Source organism: Pinus tabuliformis, chromosome 7 (assembly GCF_031772625.1).
Source record: "Pinus tabuliformis cultivar Carrire ecotype Pingquan chromosome 7, CPIR1, whole genome shotgun sequence".
Taxonomy (NCBI): Eukaryota; Viridiplantae; Streptophyta; class Pinopsida; order Pinales; family Pinaceae; genus Pinus; species Pinus tabuliformis.
The window spans coordinates 1,669,185,473-1,669,205,467 of record NC_142293.1 but is presented as its reverse complement, the minus strand read 5'-3'; positions in this window follow the sequence as shown (position 1 = coordinate 1,669,205,467).

The window sequence follows — 19,995 nt, the reverse complement described above, 5'->3', positions numbered from 1 at the left end:
CAAGGTGAAGGTCCTAAAGGATATTGATGAAAGTAAGGTTACATTGCACACACCCTTACTCCCAGACCAAATTTTCTTTGAAGGACCATGCCTAGGGTGCATCCCCCTATTAAAATTGGAGGACTGGGATTTGGCTGATGCAGAACGCTTTCCCCATTTAGCGACGGACCAGCTCATGCATCGCGTCTTCCACAAAGACTCTGGTGTGACCGCACTAGAGCTAAGGAAGTGGGTAAAAGGGGTGGATAAGGTGGCACTATTAAACATGTTGTGGGTAGCGCATTATAATTTCACACCCATAAACATGGTCATGATCAAGCACCTGTTGTGCTTGGCGCATGATGGGTGTCTTTGGCTAGAAGAGGCGATACCCATCACTGAAATGCTAATCCATAGGATCACTCGGTTGCCGTACTCGGGAGAAAATCTGGCCATCGCGTTTGGTGGAAATCCAGGCGAGCATGACCTCACTGAAGCAATGAAGGACAAATTCAAACTCGCTAAGAAGCCATGCGGCTATGCCATCACAAGTATCGCTGACCCCATGGTCAAAGTCGCAATGCAAATCTTGGCAGGAAATATTATGCGAAAGTGTCGCGTAGATGAAGTGCCAACACCAGTAGTAGCCTTAGCAGCCCAATGAACGGAGGGAATACAGTTTAACTGGGCAGGCTACCTCCATGGAGAGTTCCTCGTGAACTACAGAGAGGCATAGGATCATAGTAAAACATTCCACTATGCCTAGCAGCTACTGTCCACAGTGCTAGTCACGTGAGAGTTACCAAAGGATAGTTAGTTTCCTCCAGTCGCACCCGACCTACTAGAGGCAGTGAAGTTCGCTTCGCTATGGGATATGAAGGACCCTCAAAGGGTCAAGGACAACAATGTATTTTGGATCTTGATGGAGATGAGCATCCATATGGCCATCAACCGCAAACCGCGGATGTTGCCAATTGTGTATGAGAAGCTGCAGAAGTATTTGGAATTCAAGGCCGATTTTCGTCGAGTCTCGATACGTGCGTGCAAGGACCCTAAGCAGAAATGGTATGACCTACCATACCTGGTCATAGACGACGCAATTACAGTGGTCCTCAACTGTTGGTTGGCAGATTGGTTCACTGCCTCGGACTTGATAGCTGGGTCTAGCAAGACTACAGCGCAGTGGAAAAAGGAGGAGGCCAAGCTGAAGATGGAGCATCTGGTCGCAAAAAGAAAAAAGGAAGTTGAGGACAAGGCCAAGGAAAAGTAGATAGGAGGACAGGTAGAAGAATAGGAGCGCGGCTTTGACAGGAGTTAGAAGTCGCCTTCTCCAGAGATAGAGGAGGAGGAACAACAGTCAGACCAGGGAGGAGCAGGCCTAGAGACCACTCTGTTCCATGTTAAGCATAAAAAAGATCCACAGAAGTTAGGGCCACAAAAGAAGTCTAAGGCCATCAAGACTTCTCTCGATCTGATCACCTTAATAGAAGTTGACTTGAATGATATCGGTGATAGGGTGAGAGATAACACCATGGAACTGCTGCAGCAAATCAAGCTACAGCAGAAGTAGGCCTTGGGGGCCATTGAGATGGGTCTGTGTGAGCTACAGATCTAGGCGTCATAGGTCCAAACCAGCGTGAGATGAAGTAGTGCAACGTCAAATAGTTTGGCACCCAACACATTGGAAGCAGAAGGGACGATGTGCACCCTGGATCCCCGGGAAATACTGCTATTGGAGAGAGTTCTAACCACAGAGATTGAAGCTAACAAACACACTATCAGCACCCTCAAAGGAATTGGGTTCAATTTGGTCGCGCTTCCCAGTGAGGCGATTCACAATTTGCAGGATGGCATGATTGTGGAACTTCGGGCCCGTAAACAACATGCATTACCGGTAATCAATGAGAAGAAAGTCAACAATGCTCAGATAATGGTACAAAGAGATTCTTCTGTCAACCTCGTTAAATCCATCACAGAAAAAAATGAGTGCACGGCTAAGGTGGTGGCTAAGGCATGCAGGTTTGTCCTAGAGCTAGCCATTCTAGATGATGAGCTAGTAGATGTGTGAATTCAGAAGCTTGTTGTTGGAGTGTGCGATGCCAGAACAATGTTGGCGAAGGTTTAGTTTGACCTAAACCTCAAGATCACAGAACTACAGTTGAAGGCCTAGCCTTCAACCCTGCTAGAAGTCAGAGAGTAGTGTGATACAACTATAAAGAATGTCCTAGCAGCAGTAAACAACACATAACAGAGTGTATCGCGCTCTTTGAGTAGGCGCTCGAAGTGCTTACCAATTTGCAAGAATATCCCACCTTGCAAAGGTTGGAAATGGAGGCCCGGGAGATGCAGTAGAGATATGATGAAGTCAATGCAATGGCACGCATCGTCACCATTACAAAAAGGCTAGCCAAAATATAGGAGGCAAAGGTATTGAAGGAGCAGGTGGATGCAGGCAATGCAAAGAGAGCATCCTCAAGGATAGAATAGGGCCTTCGCTTGAAGAATCCTATGGGCTCATTACCACCATCAAAGGAAAGTTGGCTAGTTTGCAGGCAACTCAATAGAAGATACAGTCAGATAGTACTGGGCTAGCGATGGAGCAGCTGGTTGAGGAGATGATGCAAGCGGCAACACAGTGTGCTGCCGAAGTTGCAGTAGTCCAAGTAGAGCTGGGAGGTCTTCGCGACAAGATCTCCGCGCCAGTCGAGTGACTCGAGGTCGAGTCACCATGCTTTTGTTGGGGACCTATTGGGAACAGGTCCCCTGGGGTCAATTTTGGGGTTAAATACCTAAGTTTTGGGTAAAGAAATGTAAAGTCTCCACATTTTGTGGTCGCGGAGCATGAAGATATCAAGAGTAAAAAATGGTTTCCACCCTTAGTCTTGATAGGTTGTATCGGCTTAATGAGATCCGTCCTTGGTTCGCAGACCATGTGATTGTATAAAAAGGAGGTCTTAAGAGGAGTCTAAGGCAGTTTTGGAGTCAATTCAATTAAGTGGATTCATTGATGAGTCTGTAAAGGAGCTAAGAGTGAGAGTCTTAGCGTAGGAATAAGGCTATATAGCTGAGTGCGCAGAGGCCTAGGGTAGAAGTCCAAAGCTGAGTGCGTGGACCCCTTCAACTATGTGCGCAGGGTAATCAGAGTCTATACTAAACATTTGGATCATCAATAAAGAAGAGTATTCTGAAATTGCTATGTATTTTCCTTCTGTCAATTGCATGTGATTATGTTATGTTAAGCACTGGGTTTATGTTTTATTGTTAAATTGATGCGCGAATCTATAAGTTTTCCTTTGTTATATGAATGTAAGTAGGGATATATGTTTATGCAAAGATAATCTAAATTGCATGATAGAAGTGGTGAAAACTTAAGATAATTCAAAGAACTATACATCAAAGCAGTTATAGAGGCGCGTAAGTGTCGAGATCGCTTGTTAGGGTTACGCGAAGGACAATCACGTACCTTCGTGGAGGTTCTGGAAGACTAATAGAGAAGTACATCGATAAGCCCTAAAGGCTTATCGATCTACACAAAGGTAGGGTTAAGGTATAAAACCGACATCACAACCATATCAGGGTGCAAAAACTTGGTTCCTACATCCCTCCATACTACTTTGGGTGAGACTTTAGTCTGCACTCCATGGATTGGTACCGAAAGGGCTAGTAGTGTAGGGATTTTCTTGGTTGACTAATGTTGAACCTGGGTCAGGGCCCATCAAGCCAATAGGGGTGGATATGGTTTTCTATGAGAAACCCTTGACTGGTCGGTGGAGACAGGAAAATTCGTCAAGGTATGGTGAAGGAATTTTGAGGCATCCAAGCTTGTTTGGTTTTGTGATCTCTTGACTGGTTTTGGTAAGATCGCGATAGTTTTAGGTTGGAGGTGGTTTTGTTAGTTCACTAAGATGTCTTTCTATAGGCAATATTAATTCCTACATTAATTTTCAACCCAAGGTAAGTCTTTTTATCTCAAGAGTGGAAGCACAATATATGCAATGAATTAAGATGTTATCTAATGATAAATCTTTGCAATCACTAATAACTCTCTCTTCAACTCAATCCACACAATTCTGAAAAAAATAACTAAGGAAGAAATAACTCTAAAAGAATTCTCACTCTGTAATTCTATTTAACTTATTCCAAAATCAAATGAATCTGAATGCGAATGCAAAGAATCACGCTTGGCAACCTTCAAATAGAATTAAGACTAACTCACTCAATCAAGAAAGAGAACTATAACAACTGAACAACAATGATAATCTATAGCAAATCTGAATTGAACAACAAATCCTAATTGAATGGCAATCTCAATTGAACGGAAAATCCTAATTGCATGGCAACTGATAACTGAACAGTAAGAAAGCATATAACGATAAATGATCTCTAAACAGCAATTGATCTATGTAAGAAAATTATGGAAATCGATTAATTCTATCTCTAAGATCTATGATAACATCACTCAAAATGAACAATAATCTACTACTGAAACTAACATAACCAATCCAATCAAAGTGTTACTCAAAGATATCACACAACTAAGTTTGAATCTAAATGAACAGGAGTATGAATCAGAATCGTCATTCTTCACAATAAGCAAAATGATATTAACTGAACATTAACAATCAGTAAATACTAAGTAGAAATATTATAACACAAGAAATCAATAGAAATTCTCTTTACCAGGCCCAGAGTCGCCAGAAGTCTCTGCTAAGAAATACTTAGAATATAAGTATGGATCAAATGTCGTCTTTCTTCATTAATATAAGTAAAAATATTACATCATCATTGAGATAACAACATTATATGTCTCAAAAAGAATAATTACAAATTATGAAAGTCTGAACTTTGTGCAGCTTTGCCTTTCAGCCTTATATATTACATGTTAGTGCCTAAATCTACCTCAGGCTGAGAAAGGTAGGATCTAGGGTAACATCAAACCACATTTAACCTGGTAGCTAGCCCTACCAGGTCGAGAGATGGCTCTCTCCTTGTCAATCTCAGGAAAAGATGGCCAATAAAGCTTAAGATGACTGATGCAATGACTGATTTTAGGCTAGGTATGTGTACAGAGGTGTTTGATTGAATTTGATGATATTTTGTTGGCTCAAATGTGAAAGGCAGATTTAGATCTAGGGAATGAGGCTGAGGTTTGCAGAGATCTCTATGGGGCAAGGTAGGCAAATGGTTTGGTACTTCAAATTGAGTGAGATGGAGAGATTTTAGACAGGTGAGGAGTTGGAGAGGACATGAAAAACTCGGGGATCCTCTTCAAACAACTGAAAACATAGATAACTAAACAAACCCTAGGTAGAGCACTGCACTTTCAATGTATTCTACCTTTATCCTTGTTTGATTTAGTTAAGATGAAATAAAGAAAGATAATGGCATACATAAAACACATGCAGACTTACAATTATAGAAGAAAAGATAATACCAAAGAAATATTCCACATGAATCCCATAAAGTGCTACAAACCACTGGTCTATTCCTTAGCCAAACTGTTGAAATGAGTATACAATAAGCTCCAAGCTTTCCCAAAAGTCCAACCATGCTAATGACTAGAAAATTACAAGATATAGGAAACCAACAACTCATCCTAGCCTCTAGGGGTCGAGCTCATAATATTAGAAGCTGTTCCAACAAAATCTAAACTGATAACTAAAAAGTAGGCAGTGGAACAACTTGCCTCTAAAAACTAGGAAACTGATTCTTTCAGTTGCAAACTACCTTTTGATGGATGAATCTACCTCTATGATTGAAAATTTATCATAATTACATCAAAATCCATCATTTCACATTAAATTACATCATGAGTTTTCCAATTAGAAGGAAAAAAGTCAAACTGTGAAAAAACTAGGCGAAAAACAAAGTTTTTGACCAAAAATGAGCAAAATTCCTCCAATGCACCGCGCTGATTTCCCTATGCATAGTGCCTTTTTGCAGCTTATTTTGGAGGCCTTCCCAGTGTAAAGCTTTGCTCCAAGTGGGCTTGTTGGAAAGATATGCCTTTCTACTTTCTAGCACAAGTAGAATTTTTAAATTTTTCCTCCATTTTCCCCTCCAAAACTGAGTTCTCCCAACACTGCTTTCTATGTGTCAAAAAAGGGGCAGAAAGGTCATTTTTGAGGTGTTTTTGACCTTTTTGGAAGCTCAAAACCTGTCAAAATTTCTTGGCCATTTGTGAGCATGCATATTTTTCCATGAAAATCCAAAAATGTTGATTTTTCCTCAAGAGGAGGTCCCCATCAAAAGCGAGCACCAGGTGGTGCGGCGCATCGGGAAGAAAAGCCTGTTTTTTAAGGCAAAAATTCCAAAATTGCAAAAAGTGTCCCAAATTTTTTGAAATTTGGGTTGAGTGTCCTCCATTAAGTGCTCTGTTGGGCCAAGGAAGCCTCAGCCAATATCTGAAGTCTATCTTGCTCTTTTCACCTCCGTGATGCCTTCTTCAACTTGGCTTTCAAATTCCTGATTCTTGCTTTGCACACCATACTTCTTGGCAAGTAGTGGTATGCCATGTTTCTCAACACATTTTTCTCATTGTTGGCCTTCTCCAGAATTTTCTCCAAGTGGATATTTTCCCTCTCCAACCAAGATTCACGATCAGCATTGATTTCTTGTTCAAGTGTTGTGAGCTTGACTTTCCTCCTTTTGGCAGCTTGTTGGTTTTCTCGTATGTTTCGTAGCTCCATTATGGTTTGTTTATCCTCTAGCTATTTGTTTCTTTGCTCCAGATATTTGATTATCCACTTGGCTCTTTCTAGGTTGAGAGACAAATGTTGAATGTCATCTTGTTTCTCCTGGATGATCTCTTTAAGCTTTGAGCTTTGTGAGCCCAAATCAGTGTCATCATCCTGAATAAGAATAAAATCTGTCTCCTGTCCTCCTGAAGGCCCCTCATCATGCAATGGCCACTTGCCCTTGTCATATACCTGCTTTGTTGATGGAGGAAGTGAGACCCCTTCCACCCCGGGTGGAGATAATACTCGCTTTGCTGCTGCAAACAACCTTCTAGTGCCCTTTTGGTAGGTGACAAACACTGGGACACTAGTGGTTTGTGTCTCATGAATCTCCTGCCGATGTGAAGGTCCACCTGTCTCATGAAAAGTTGCTGGAGGTACTTGAGGACCTGTGAAGACCTCATGTGAAATGAAATCCTCCCATGAGATGTTCTATAAACCAAGCTGATGCATGACCACAATCTTGATTAGTGCAAAATGATATATGTTGTTATACTACTGCTAAGGAGTCTTCATGTGCACTAAGGTGGTCATCTTATCAATGTTATAGCAAACAAAGTAGGGGAGATTCATCATTTTCACCCTAGTGAAGTGCATCAACAATCGGATATGATAGGCATATAGGCGAGAAAACCGGCCCTCACAGTTGAAATACTTAATTATGAGTTTCATCAAGGGAGCATATGAGTCTTTCAGATACCGGAAGGGAAAAACTCTACTGAGATGTCTCTGATAACCAACCTTGATGTAAGGCTCATAATGTTCTCTGTCAATCTGCTACCTTTTATTCCACCGCTCACCGACATTGGGAATGCCAGTTGCTAGAGAAATAGACTCCAGTGTCAAGGTGAATGTCACACCTGCTAGAGTGACTTGGCCATTATGAAGATGGAGCACAAACAACCTGGTCAACTCATGATGGTACTGAACTCTCTCTACCATCTCAGAAAACTGATAACAGGATTGGTGTTGAAAGAATGTTACAGCAAGAGTACAGGCCTGGAACTCAGCAAGTGAAGTAGGCTCCTCCCATATATGTTTACCACCCTTGTGAGGTCTCCTTGGTGCATGCATTTCTCTAGGAGAATCACTGAGTGTCTCCTCATCTCGGTCATAGGAAGGATTAGACTCCATGTTTGCCAATGTGTGAGTTTTCTTGATGAGTATGAAGAGATTTATGGTGTTTTTAGTTTTCTACTACCAAGGATGAGAATGTATGAGGGACTGTGAAGGGAAAGTGTATGAGGGGTTTTGGGAATGTTGTTGACAAGTTTTTTGGGAAATAGGGGGTTTAGGGAATAGTATGTAGGCTTAGGGACAACAATTAGGGTTTAGGAATTTGTAACTAGGGTTTGGGATAGTGGGAGTTAGGGATATGGGAATTAGGGAATGAGTTGATGAAACTGGAAAATAAATGAAGGAATCAAAGAGTGAGGGAATGATGGAGTGGACTTGGTAGCAAAAACACAAATTGCAAACCCTAAGCAATTGTTTTTGAGCAAAAATTGCAAGGAGGTAGGGTTTGAGTTTTATCTCATTAAATCACCATAAACTTTAAAAGAAACTCATTCAATGGCAGTGGAAGAATGCTTGACTTACTTGCACACCTAAGGATTGAGCGAATTTTGAAATTTGGGAGAGTTTGTGGGTGAAAACTGGCTTGAAACCCAATGCGTCGCGCCACAAACCCAACGCGCTGTGCCACCTCAATGTGCCATGCCTGTGTATTTTTTGCACTGTGGAGGGCGGCCCAATGCACTGTGCCAGCTCTATGCGTCGCACCCACGACCCAATGTGCCGCACCCCTGAAACTTGCACAGTTTGCTGCGATTTTGCTCTTTTTCTCCAACACGGCCTTTCTCTTGCTTGGTCTTTCTCCTTTAGATGCAAATGAACTCTTTGAACATGACAAATGATTTATATACAAGAGATTTTAATTTTTCACTCATAAAAACCTACTTTTGTAATGTATGCATTTGACTTACTTTTCAAACTCTGTTTTTGGGAAGTTTACTTTATTTTTGCCTTTGATGAATTGAATGATTTGACTTTTTGTTTGCCTTGCAGGTGATGGAGTTCCTGAATCTTGGCAAGGTGACTAGGGTTACCACTGAAGTTATTTACATATGAAAGAACTAAAATTACATCAAATTTATACATAAAAACATAAAATACTATGTTTTTCCTCAAAACAGGGTTTTGAGGAAAAATCAATCACTGAGTGAGTGATTATGGAAATTATTGTTGTTGGAACTTTATTTGACCTCCTCATGTGCCTGTTGACCATCACTGAGCATTTTGAGACCTTATTGATGAAAACCCTAAACCTAATGAGACCTAAAACCCTGAAAATGACTTTTACAGATTTAAAGACAAACATTGACTGCAAATGATCTAGATGAATGACAATGGGCCAACACATGAGGGAAAATGTATAATAAGCCACTACCGTTAGATGATCCATGATCCTAATGGAATGCAGCTGATCGGGTGAGACAACTAACATGCAATGCAACAAGAGAATTTGATCACTAACGGAGGGATGGAGATACCGACACTAACATTACATTTAGAAAATAAATAGATAAAAGCGAATCCTCAGGATCAGTGGATCCTGAGGATTTCATTATACATAATCTGATCCTGAGGATTTCCTTTTACGGCCTGGTGTTGCTCTGTCAATTGAACGGTTATTGACCAATCCGCGTCTTCTACACACAAGAATAGTAAAAAGTCAGTTCCTTGTACTAGATTTATCTAATTTGTTACCAAGTGCTTTCATCCAACTTTAGCTGTTATTTCATTTGTTTCAATCCATAAACAGAGATAATCATGTAAGGATGAATGCAAAATAAAGCGATTACCAAGGAGAAAACATACATTTTTCTTGACCCAACATACTCCCCAGCTTACCTTGTTGCATGTCCTCATGCAATTAAATAATTGATGTGTAGCTGAGTTAGCGAGTAGGCAAGATATACCTCCTTATAATTTCTGAATTCATTTTTCTTCTTTACTATAGAAAAAGCCTGGGTAACATCTTGATCCTTCAAGGTGTAGTCACAGCAATACTTATTTGGAGGATACCATATGATTGGAGTCTTATACCGACATCTTATCCATTCAGGCCCCATGGTTAAAACCATGTTACTATACTTGTAGAAACGAGATGAGGCAGCTTTAAAGTTCCGTTATCCAAATGGTTCTTGATTTCTAATAGTATTGTTAGATACCTCCCACCTTTGTCTGGATGCAGACAAGGCTTCCTCCTTAATCTATTGGAAGTACTCCTTTCCAGCTTATACAATATCCATGTGAAATGGCCCCAGTTGGCCCACAACACCATCTCGCTTCATGAATTGCTTGTGTCTGATCGAGAGATGCAGGGGTTTGGTTGGTTCCCCTCTCACCCATAGGTCGATTCCTTCTTCATGCTTCCTAAAAGTATTGTGAGCCTTGGCCCACTTGAGTTGATTAGTGGCAAAAGAGAGGAATGCCTGGAGTTGTACATCCCCTATAAAGGGGCCAGGGTTGTTGTCTCTGTCATCTTCCAGAATGAAATTGTGCATATAAAGTTCATAGAGGAGGCGTTGTACCTACTTATTCTATTCTCTAAAGCACTTGACAAAATCTGGGGTAGTCTTGATTTCCATAGACTTCCCAGCCTTAACAGCTTTGACTTTCAGCAGGAGGTATCTCTCCAGGAGGAATAAGGCATAATTTGTAGTAGGGGCTCTGCATGACAGGGTATCTAAATAAAGAGAGCAAACAATTTCCAACTGCTCTTTAGCCTTTTGTAATTTGTCCTGTGATTTCTCAACCTTTTTCTATTCAACCTTGTACTGAGCAAAGGTCTCATCCTCAGTCACTGTAAGTGCCTCAAAATTTTTATTTAACTCTTGATGTATCTGTAGGGGCACTACCTCCTCCTTGTGTTGGGCTAACTCCTATTGAACCTTCAGTAGTTCAATATGCAGTCTGCAAATAAATGCCTCCCTTACTACGGGGATATAAGTAGGTGTCTCCTCTGTATGGGTTTATCCATCATGGGTCTCCATGGGATCGGTCAACAACAACTTCAAATACCTCTTGAATCATGCAATGACTAATTTGAATGTCCTCTTTAGCATATATTTGAACAATAGTATCCACGGTAGGGTAGTTTTTTTAGGTCTCCTGTGAGAAAACACAGGGGTCTTCAGTCTGCATTTCAGTGTCTTTTACAAGACATGGCTTTGTCTGAGTTTCCTTTGGACAGGCCAAAAGATCCTCAGTTTGGGTTTCAACATCCTTTCCAGAACAATGTTCTGTCTATGTGCCTGTGGTCTCTTTTTCTACTTTCAAATTCCTGGCTCTAATGGATTCTTTTAACCACTGCCTTAGCTGCCCAATTATTCACTTATGTTTCCTATACTTCTTAAGCATTTTTCTGAGCCTGTCCTTGTAGGACTTCTTTATTCTGGGACTTCCAACCAGTGGTGGATTAACTACATTGTCCTCTGGTTCCTATACAAGTGGTATTGTGTCAGCATCAGGGAGGGTTCCAACTGGAACTGTATCTCCCGATGGAGCTTCACCTTCTAGCTCCTCTTTATCATGGATTTCTCTTTCAGGAGATCCTAATACAATGGTGTCTCCTGAACAATTGTCATTCTCTGGGTTTTCTTTTGGGTAGGCTTCATCCTTAGGGGACTTGGAATAAATAGTATTACCTGGTTGATTTTCATATCCCATGGTTTCATCTACACAATTTTCTTCAGCTGGGGGGTCCACTGGACCAGTGTCTACTGTCTTATTTTCTTCTCTAATGACTTCCTCTTCATGTACCTCCGCCTCAAGGGGTTTTTCCACAGAAGGGATTGGTTCCCTCTATTCCTCCACGGAATCAGTGAATGGCAGGGTTTTCTCACAACCAGGGCTGTCAACAAGGGCATACTAGTTGGGGGTACAATTCTATTCTTCAACATTCTCAAATTTTTCTCTACCCTCACCAAATATTCCCATGTTTTCCAATACCCTAGCCACTTCCTCCTCATAGTCTTGCAAAGGGAAATTTTGCAGACTTGGAGGTGGTGTGTGGGATGGTCCAGCCTCATCTGTTTGAATTAGGATACATCATTGGGATCTCACTCGCATAGAGCACCTACGTTTTGTTGGGTTCAAGGGAACAAAGGAATTATTTCTTTTTAGTGTCCTTCTTGGACCTAGGGTTCTTGGCCCTTGTTTCTCTGTTACTGTGTTTTCTGGAGGTGGAGCCAAAGTAGGATTTACAACATTGTCCCAGGTTAACTACTACTGGGCCAATCCATTCATGATAATCAATTTAATTAATCCATGATGACTGATTACTTTGTGTGGGTCCTTAACTGTCCTAACTCGATGGGCGACATCATGTAATAGGGAATTCAAATAAAATGACAAATTAACTGAAATTTTATGTTTTAAAATGGTGTTGTTGGGAAAAGTATCCATTCGGAATGCCCCTATCCCACTCTAAGGTGTGATAGTGCCTTAGCAACAAACAAGGAAAACTAATTGAGTATTCTTCTTTATGAAATGTAAATGAGAAGGAAGGATGTAACTAACTTGTGTCTTCCGCTAGTTTGTTGATCCAATCGCTCCTCTCTTCAGTGGCTCCCGGCTCCTTGCTCCTTCACCGGCCCAGCTTCACCAAATTCCTGCAAGATCACAAGAGAGAGAAACTACACGAAGATATAGATATACATTCATAAAAAGCTCAAGATCAGATTAAGCTAAACATGTAAGCATAACAAAACATCATTGGTACACAGCATCTAGGAGAAACTCAAATAATTTATTGATAGAATAAGAAAGTCCAAGAGGAGATACAACCAAGTGAGTTCCGATCCAGCATCTACCTCCCAGCAAAGGAATCCCTTCCTCTCCTCCAACAAAGCATAAATCACCCAATGTACTAATCTCAATCTCAAACCAACAGCAATTCTCTGCAAAGTACAAAATTCCAGCCTCCTGAATCTCTGGGTGAGAGACCCATATATAGATGTAAGCAGAGAGGATGAGTCAGCTTATGTTTTGACTTGTGGCTTCTCTCTGTCAGTTCTTGCTTCCACTTGGAGGTTGAGAGCCTCTTACTCATCACTAGTCGAATTCATTGAGGCAAGTGTCACTGGAGAAGATTCTGGAAGCTTCCATGGTCTTTCCACCTCGTTGAATGAGCTTGCCATTTGTCATTTCCCGCTCAGAGCACCCTGGTAGTGCATCCAAGTGTGTTGCAACGCACCTAGTCAGTGCATTTGGGTGCTTTGCAACGCAGGCAGCTAGTGGAGCTTCTGAATTGATCCTGAATTGACTGTTTCTGAGTGGTTTTTGGTGGAGAACTTCTGGGAGAAGCTGTCATTGGTTGACCTTGTTCCTTTAGGAGCTGTAACAACATCTTTAGGGACTTTGGATCCCTTGAATTATGGACATTTCATGCTTATAGCTGTAAGGCACAAAAATTTCTATAACAGTTGCCCCCTAAAGTATGAGGCCGTTTATCGGGTGAAATGCTTTATTAGGAGGATCCGAAGTTCATTCAATGCTGGGAGGAGACCTGTAATAAGATACAATAAAATACATTATTTTTCATATTGTTTTCATGATCTAGCTGAGGCGGGCATTCCCATGCTCAGCTTTATAAATTCATTTTATGTACATAGGATAGACAATCGTCTGATGGTAGACTGATGATTCTGATGAAATCATCATCCTTTTGGTAGGATGATTATCTGTTCTGCAGTGCTATACATGTCAATGTCTTTATTTTTCCTGAATATATATCGCAGCCCGGATGGATGAAACTAGATCTGGGGTCTTCAATCTCGTCCGATCTTCACTCTAAGTAAAAGTCGATCCATGTGAGAAATGTTTTGAAGTCGAACATGGAAAGACATCGCTTGATTACCAGTCAACGATGTAAACTATTAACAAGCGCGAGAGGAATCACCGATAATGATAATGACCCTCAAGGTACTGCAGCACAATTCACGTGGTGTGAATAAAGGACTTGGCGTCGAACACCACGCAAAATCTTTCGGTCGAAGGTCATTGATGTATACCTGTCGCCGGAAGTGAGAAGCTTGCCTTTGAGGCATGCAAGCTTCAAAGTACTGAAGGGGGTGTTCCTAGATCAACTTCTTGGATAATGAGCTGATGTCGACAAGAAGCGATCCGTCAAAGGAAGGCCTTAATGTATCCCACATCAGTGACACGGAACGGAGCAAATGATTTTGATGGAGGTGAAAACGATCTGATGATATATTGTTCAGGGTGGCGGTCATGAAAGAATGAAGTATAATGTATGGTAGTGGATGGGACACGGTTGACTTCTCTGGATGACTTCTCTTGAACATATCGGCGACACTTATGTGATGGATTGGTAGCATTTACCCCAAAGGTGGATGGTATGGCGAGACCATGGCGATTTGACCGGTGAATGAAACAACCCAACCCAACTCAGGCACGGAGCGGAAGTGTCATGTTCAAGAGCGACTCGCTACCAATAAAAGTTCTTTGAGTTTCTTCCCAATTTTTCCCCAGTCATTGCTGACCAGTACCTCTTTATTTTTGTCAAGCTTGAGGAGGATAACATATGCTTGTTCTATAATTTGCCCTTCGGGCAAACCCATCGCTATGTTTTAACGAGCCTAGCGATAGTGAAACTCGTTCTCGTCTAAAGACAAGTTTGTCGCTATTAATCTTTTTAACGAGTCTAACGACAAAAATAACTCGGTCCTTTTCATTTTTAGAGAGTCTGAAAAGGTACGTAAAGTTAACTCCAAAAGTCCTTTTTCGTCATCTAATCCCTTAAGTCCGAAAAAGTATAAAACAATACAGAAGGGATGAATTTTCGATAGTTTTAACAAGCCGAACAAAACAAGCGCTCGATCTTTTTGTGCAATAATCCCTCAGGTCCAAAAAGATTAAAATCTAGAGGAGGGATAGCTCTTCCGGTCGCTTTAATGAGCTGGAAGGCCAAAACTCGGCAATCTTTTCATATTTTACGAGTCAAATGAAAAGAGCTTAAAGAAGACTCGTCTTTTGAGGAACGAGTGATAAAATGGGTAGCAGCTGATTCCAGGTAAGGGTTGGAATTTTCCAAGCACGGCAGTGTCACAAGGATGGCTAGTGAAATCACTCTTCGCAGCTGTTCCTCAAAATGGGTAAACAATCAAATGGAGGTGAATGATCGGCCAATGGAAAAGTGGAGGTGACGGTGCAAACACGACCAAGGCTTTAATGGCTGATAATGTTACATTCACGGTGGTTATTTACCGGAGGGTAGTTCATTTTTTAACGAGCTTAAACGCGGATTGAAACACTTGCTCGATCTTATGTTTATTTTTTAACGAGCATGAACTATGCGCTAAAACTGCTCGATAATCCAGTCATATGATAAGAATGTCTCATGTAAGATTCCATTTTTTATGGAGCTTGCGCCTTACAAAGCTATGCCCCACATCCTTTCGTTATGCAAGTTCGGAAACGACTAATCCTACGAGTTTAAAGGGTTAGACCTACAGGTTTAAAGGGAGGACCTAAAAATTTAAAAAATAAATAGCCGCCCCTTGCTTGCACTCCAAAAGGTTTGCATGCCTCCAGGTATAAAGTAGAGTTTCAAGGTTACCCCTCAATTTGCAGGAAAAACATTTGTTTAACCGGGAGAGGCCTACCTCTTTCAGGTTACCAAAGATTGTTTTGTTAATCTTTCAAACAAAACATTTCTTCAGCGATGTCTACCGAGATAGACAAAGGTGAGTGACAACGAGCGCCAAACACATAACTTTGACAAAAGAATCTTATTCTAGAATAACCCCTCTTCCAAGACGGACGGGGTACAGACTAGTCATATTCTCCCGCGGAAACCTACCCTATACTCGAAGTTTTCCTGCCGAAGCAGACTAGGACGCATGCCCCCTGGGTTCCAGTCATATCCCTCCGAATTACTCGCGCTCATCGGGAGGACGGACCATAGGTTGAGACACTTCTTGCGTGAAGAGACCATTTAGGGATGGTACATGACTATTTGCGATGCGTGATCCGGGAAATGAAAGCTGGTCCACGAGCTTGACCACTCTTCCTTCGTGCGGAAAACACATTACTCTAAAGAGTGAGGAGACGATGGCTCCCATGTAATATATATAGTCCCGTCCAAGGAGTAGGTTATAATCCAAGGGTCCTTGAACGACCATCACGTTCATTTGAACGGTCTTCCCTTTCAATGTGATAGGCACATTGGGGAGGATCCCTAAAGGTCGACTGGTTCCTTTATCAAAGCCTGTCAGATTTCTCATTTCAGGAAAAAGCGCTGGCGAACCAAGCGCTTTCCAAGCAATAGAGGAAAGGATACTCACAGATGCCCCCTCATCAATGATGGTGCCAGCCATGACCATTCTGTATATTTGGACGATAATTCTGAATGGTATGCTTGTTGGCAAACAGGGTCTACCTAGTTGGTTCCAGTCGAAGGAGACAACTAGGTTGCTTGGTGGTGGGACCGAGTAGACAGCCGAGTATCGCTCTGACGAACTTCCTTCCTACGATAAAGGAATGGGGGGGGTGCCCCCATGTTCGTCGGAGTCTGTGTTGATGAAGAGAATTTGGATGGTGTCATCTTTATCCTCTTCAGTGATTGTATCATTCGAAGATAAAACCTCTGAAGGCAAGACCGGGTCAACTGCCGCCTCGACCTTTTGACTTTCGTCAGGTATGGATTCAGCTGGTTCATCTTCAATGACCGGCGCTTCAGCTGACCACTTGAGCGGGCCAGCTGGATTCTCAACTAACGAAGGACTCGGCAAGAGTTTTTTATATCCAGGAGGAAGTCGTAACGGTGAAACTGGACGATCATCCAAAACTCTTTTTGCTTCGTCTAAGAAGGGACAACGGTGGATGGTGTGGTTGCCTTCGCACAGTCTACAGGGAGATCTAGCTCTCCCTTTTTGTCCAGGGACTTCACTTTCGCTAGTTGACGGTGTGCATTCAACATGGCTATCAGAGGTTGATGCCACCGGATTGTGCAAACGGGGAGACCAGTCCCTTAGTATCCGAGGGATGCAGGGACAATCTCTGTGGAAGTGGTCTCCCTTGCATATGACACATGGCGATTTAGGCCTAGTCAGTGCTGTGTGTGGATTTTTGTTAGACGACACTTGTTTGCCCCCAGTCGCTTTTGGCTCCTTCTTCTTCTTCTCTTTCTTCTTCTTTTCCTTCTTCTCCTTAGGAACTTGGTTTTTATCTTTACCAGTCCCGTCAAGCGAAGAGGAAGGAGGAGAGGAAGAATTAGAGGAAGTAGAAGGCTAGTGGGTAACTCTGGACTGGTCTAACTGTTGATTCGATTATTCAGGAATAGTGGTGTTCTGAACGACATTGGTTGAGAAGAGCCAGACCGGCAAGCCAATTGTCAGTCCTGGAAGCGACAATGTGGCCATATGGGGCGCACCAACATCTCCCCAAGAGGAGAAAGGACTATGATTTCCACCAAGGGGAATTCCTTGGTTGGTAGGCTCCATTTTCTCAACCTAAAGATCAACGCAGGGGAAAGGGTATGAATATTCCATTTAAAATAAATTTTAACGACGCTTGGACACAACTTGCTTTTTCAATTTTAAAGAGTCGAGAAAAAGCAAAAGATGACTCTAGTTGCCTTCGATGTTTTAACGAGCCCGAAGTGACAAATGCTCGGATGGACTTTTTCCGTTATAGAGTCTGAAAGAGGCCAAAAGGAACTGCTCTGGAGTTCTAGGTAGAGGGTGTGCCAAACTTTTCGCAAAACCGCAGAATACTTTTTAAGGTACGGGCGGTCAATCTTCCCGAATGCTGTGTTCAGTGCATTGCGATTAGTAGGGCGGCCGACACGGCTTCCTATGGATAAAGGTTTTATGCCTATAGGGGTCTCCCAATATATACTCGACTGTACGTGGGAGCACAATCCGTACTGGCGCTTATCGTCTCTCAGGAGGAATCACCCAACCATCAGCGAGATCGACAGTCACCAGGTTTTACGACGCCGGAACACGTCTCTAGCCTAGACCTCTATGTTGTGCGTTAAATTACAAAGCGTTGTTAAGTTCATTCAATTTATTTTAGGTTGATCTTTCTTAGAAGTTTGCCTTTTTGGATCACCACGAGATGTATGATACAATTCCTAAATGCAGTCTAAAGATGATAAGCAAGCTTTTATATCTTTTCAACAATGAAAATCCTAGCTACAAGGGGAAAAGAAAGACACAATCTTTTCTCAAAGAGCATAGAGCACACTGTAAATGCACTTTTCCTAAATCAACATACAAACTTTCAAAATGCAAATGCACAAATGCATGTATTTGTTTTCGCTTTCTTAATATTGATGCCTAAAAAGAAAGCTGTTGTACAAATTTGAATTCGATTTCAAGTGAAAACACAAACAAGTTTCTTTTTGAACTCAAAAAGACGATTACGACACTTTATGATTTTGAAGTAAACACTTGTTTCGACACTAGAAATTCATAAATTCAAACCAAAAGACAAAAGTAAAAGCGCAATCAACTGTCAACAGCAAACAAACTCACTCCTAATATCAAAACGACACTTACGACAGGTCTAGATCTAAGGGCGACAGTATGACTAGTTTACTTTTGTAATGGGAAACTGCAAATGATTTAACAAATACAAAAAGAAAAAATACAGTTTCTTTATACAACTGAGGCGGAATTGAGGCAAAGAAAAGGGGTTTCAGATAGGTACACACACTGATAACAGGCTGCAAAAAACAAAGATAAAACTGAGCAAAAGGAAGCAGGGAACCACAACTGCACAAGGCAAAGGCTGATCAGCGCACCCCCAGCACAGAGAAACTGAACTTCAGCGTAGGTAGCCCTCTCGGGACCTGCGTTGAAATGCAGAACCTCTTCACAGAGCCTACGCTGAAGCAGAAACGAGAATTGTCTCTGGGTTCTGGGTCACGGTTTGCAGTTTAATCTACAGTTTTTGGCCGGATAAAAGCTATCAATTAGGTACAATTAGGAGGATGATTTAAAGGAGGACTAAGATCTATCACAAAGGGCTGTTAGAGCACTTGTGGATCAGCTGTTCAGATCATAAAAACAGGCCCAGTGAGTGGGCTAGAGTGGCAGATCTCTACTTTGCATTTGTAAATGGAAAATGCATTTCGATTCGGCACTCCTGAGTTTATGAGAAGAACAACAATAGAAACACAAATAAACTAACAAGATACTGTCCCCAACGGAGTCGCCAATTTGTTGTTGGGAAAAGTATCCATTCGGAATTCCCCTATCCCACTCTAAGGTGTGATAGTGCCTTAGCAACAAACAAGGAAAACTAATTGAGTATTCTTCTTTATGAAATGTAAATGAGAAGGAAGGATGTAACTAACCTGTGTCTTCCGCTAGTTTGTTGATCCAATCGCTCCTCTCTTCAGTGGCTCCCGGCTCCTTGCTCCTTCACCAGCCCAGCTTCACCGAATTCCTGCAAGACCACAAGAGAGAGAAACTACACGAAGATATAGATATACCTTCATAAAAAGCTCAAGATCAGATTAAGCTAAACATGTAAGCATAACAAAACATCATTGGTACACAGCATGTAGGAGAAACTCAAATAGTTTATTGATAGAATAAGAAAGTCCAAGAGGAGATACAACCAAGTGAGTTCCAATCTAGCATCTACCTCCCAGCAAAGGAATCCCTTCCTCTCCTCCAACAAAGCATAAATCACCCAATGTACTAATCTCAATCTCAAACCAACAGCAATTCTCTGCAAAGTACAAAATTCCAGCCTCCTGAATCTCTGGGTGAGAGACCCATATATAGATGTAAGCAGAGAGGATGAGTCAGCTTATGTTTTGACTTGTGGCTTCTCTCTGTCAGTTCTTGCTTCCACTTGGAGGTTGAGAGCCTCTTACTCATCACTAGTCGAATTCATTGAGGCAAGTGTCACTGGAGAAGATTCTGGAAGCTTCCATGGTCTTTCCACCTCGTTGAATGAGCTTGCCATTTGTCATTTCCCGCTCAGCGCACCCTGGTAGTGCATCCAAGTGCGTTGCAATGCACCTAGCCAGTGCATTTGGGTGCTTTGCAACGCAGGCAGCTAGTGGAGCTTCTGAATTGATCCTGAATTGACTGTTTCTGAGTGGTTTTTGGTGGAGAACTTCTGGGAGAAGCTGTCATTGGTTGACCTTGTTCCTTTAGGAGCTATAACAACATCTTTAGGGACTTTGGATCCCTTGAATTATGGACATTTCATGCTTATAGCTGTAAGG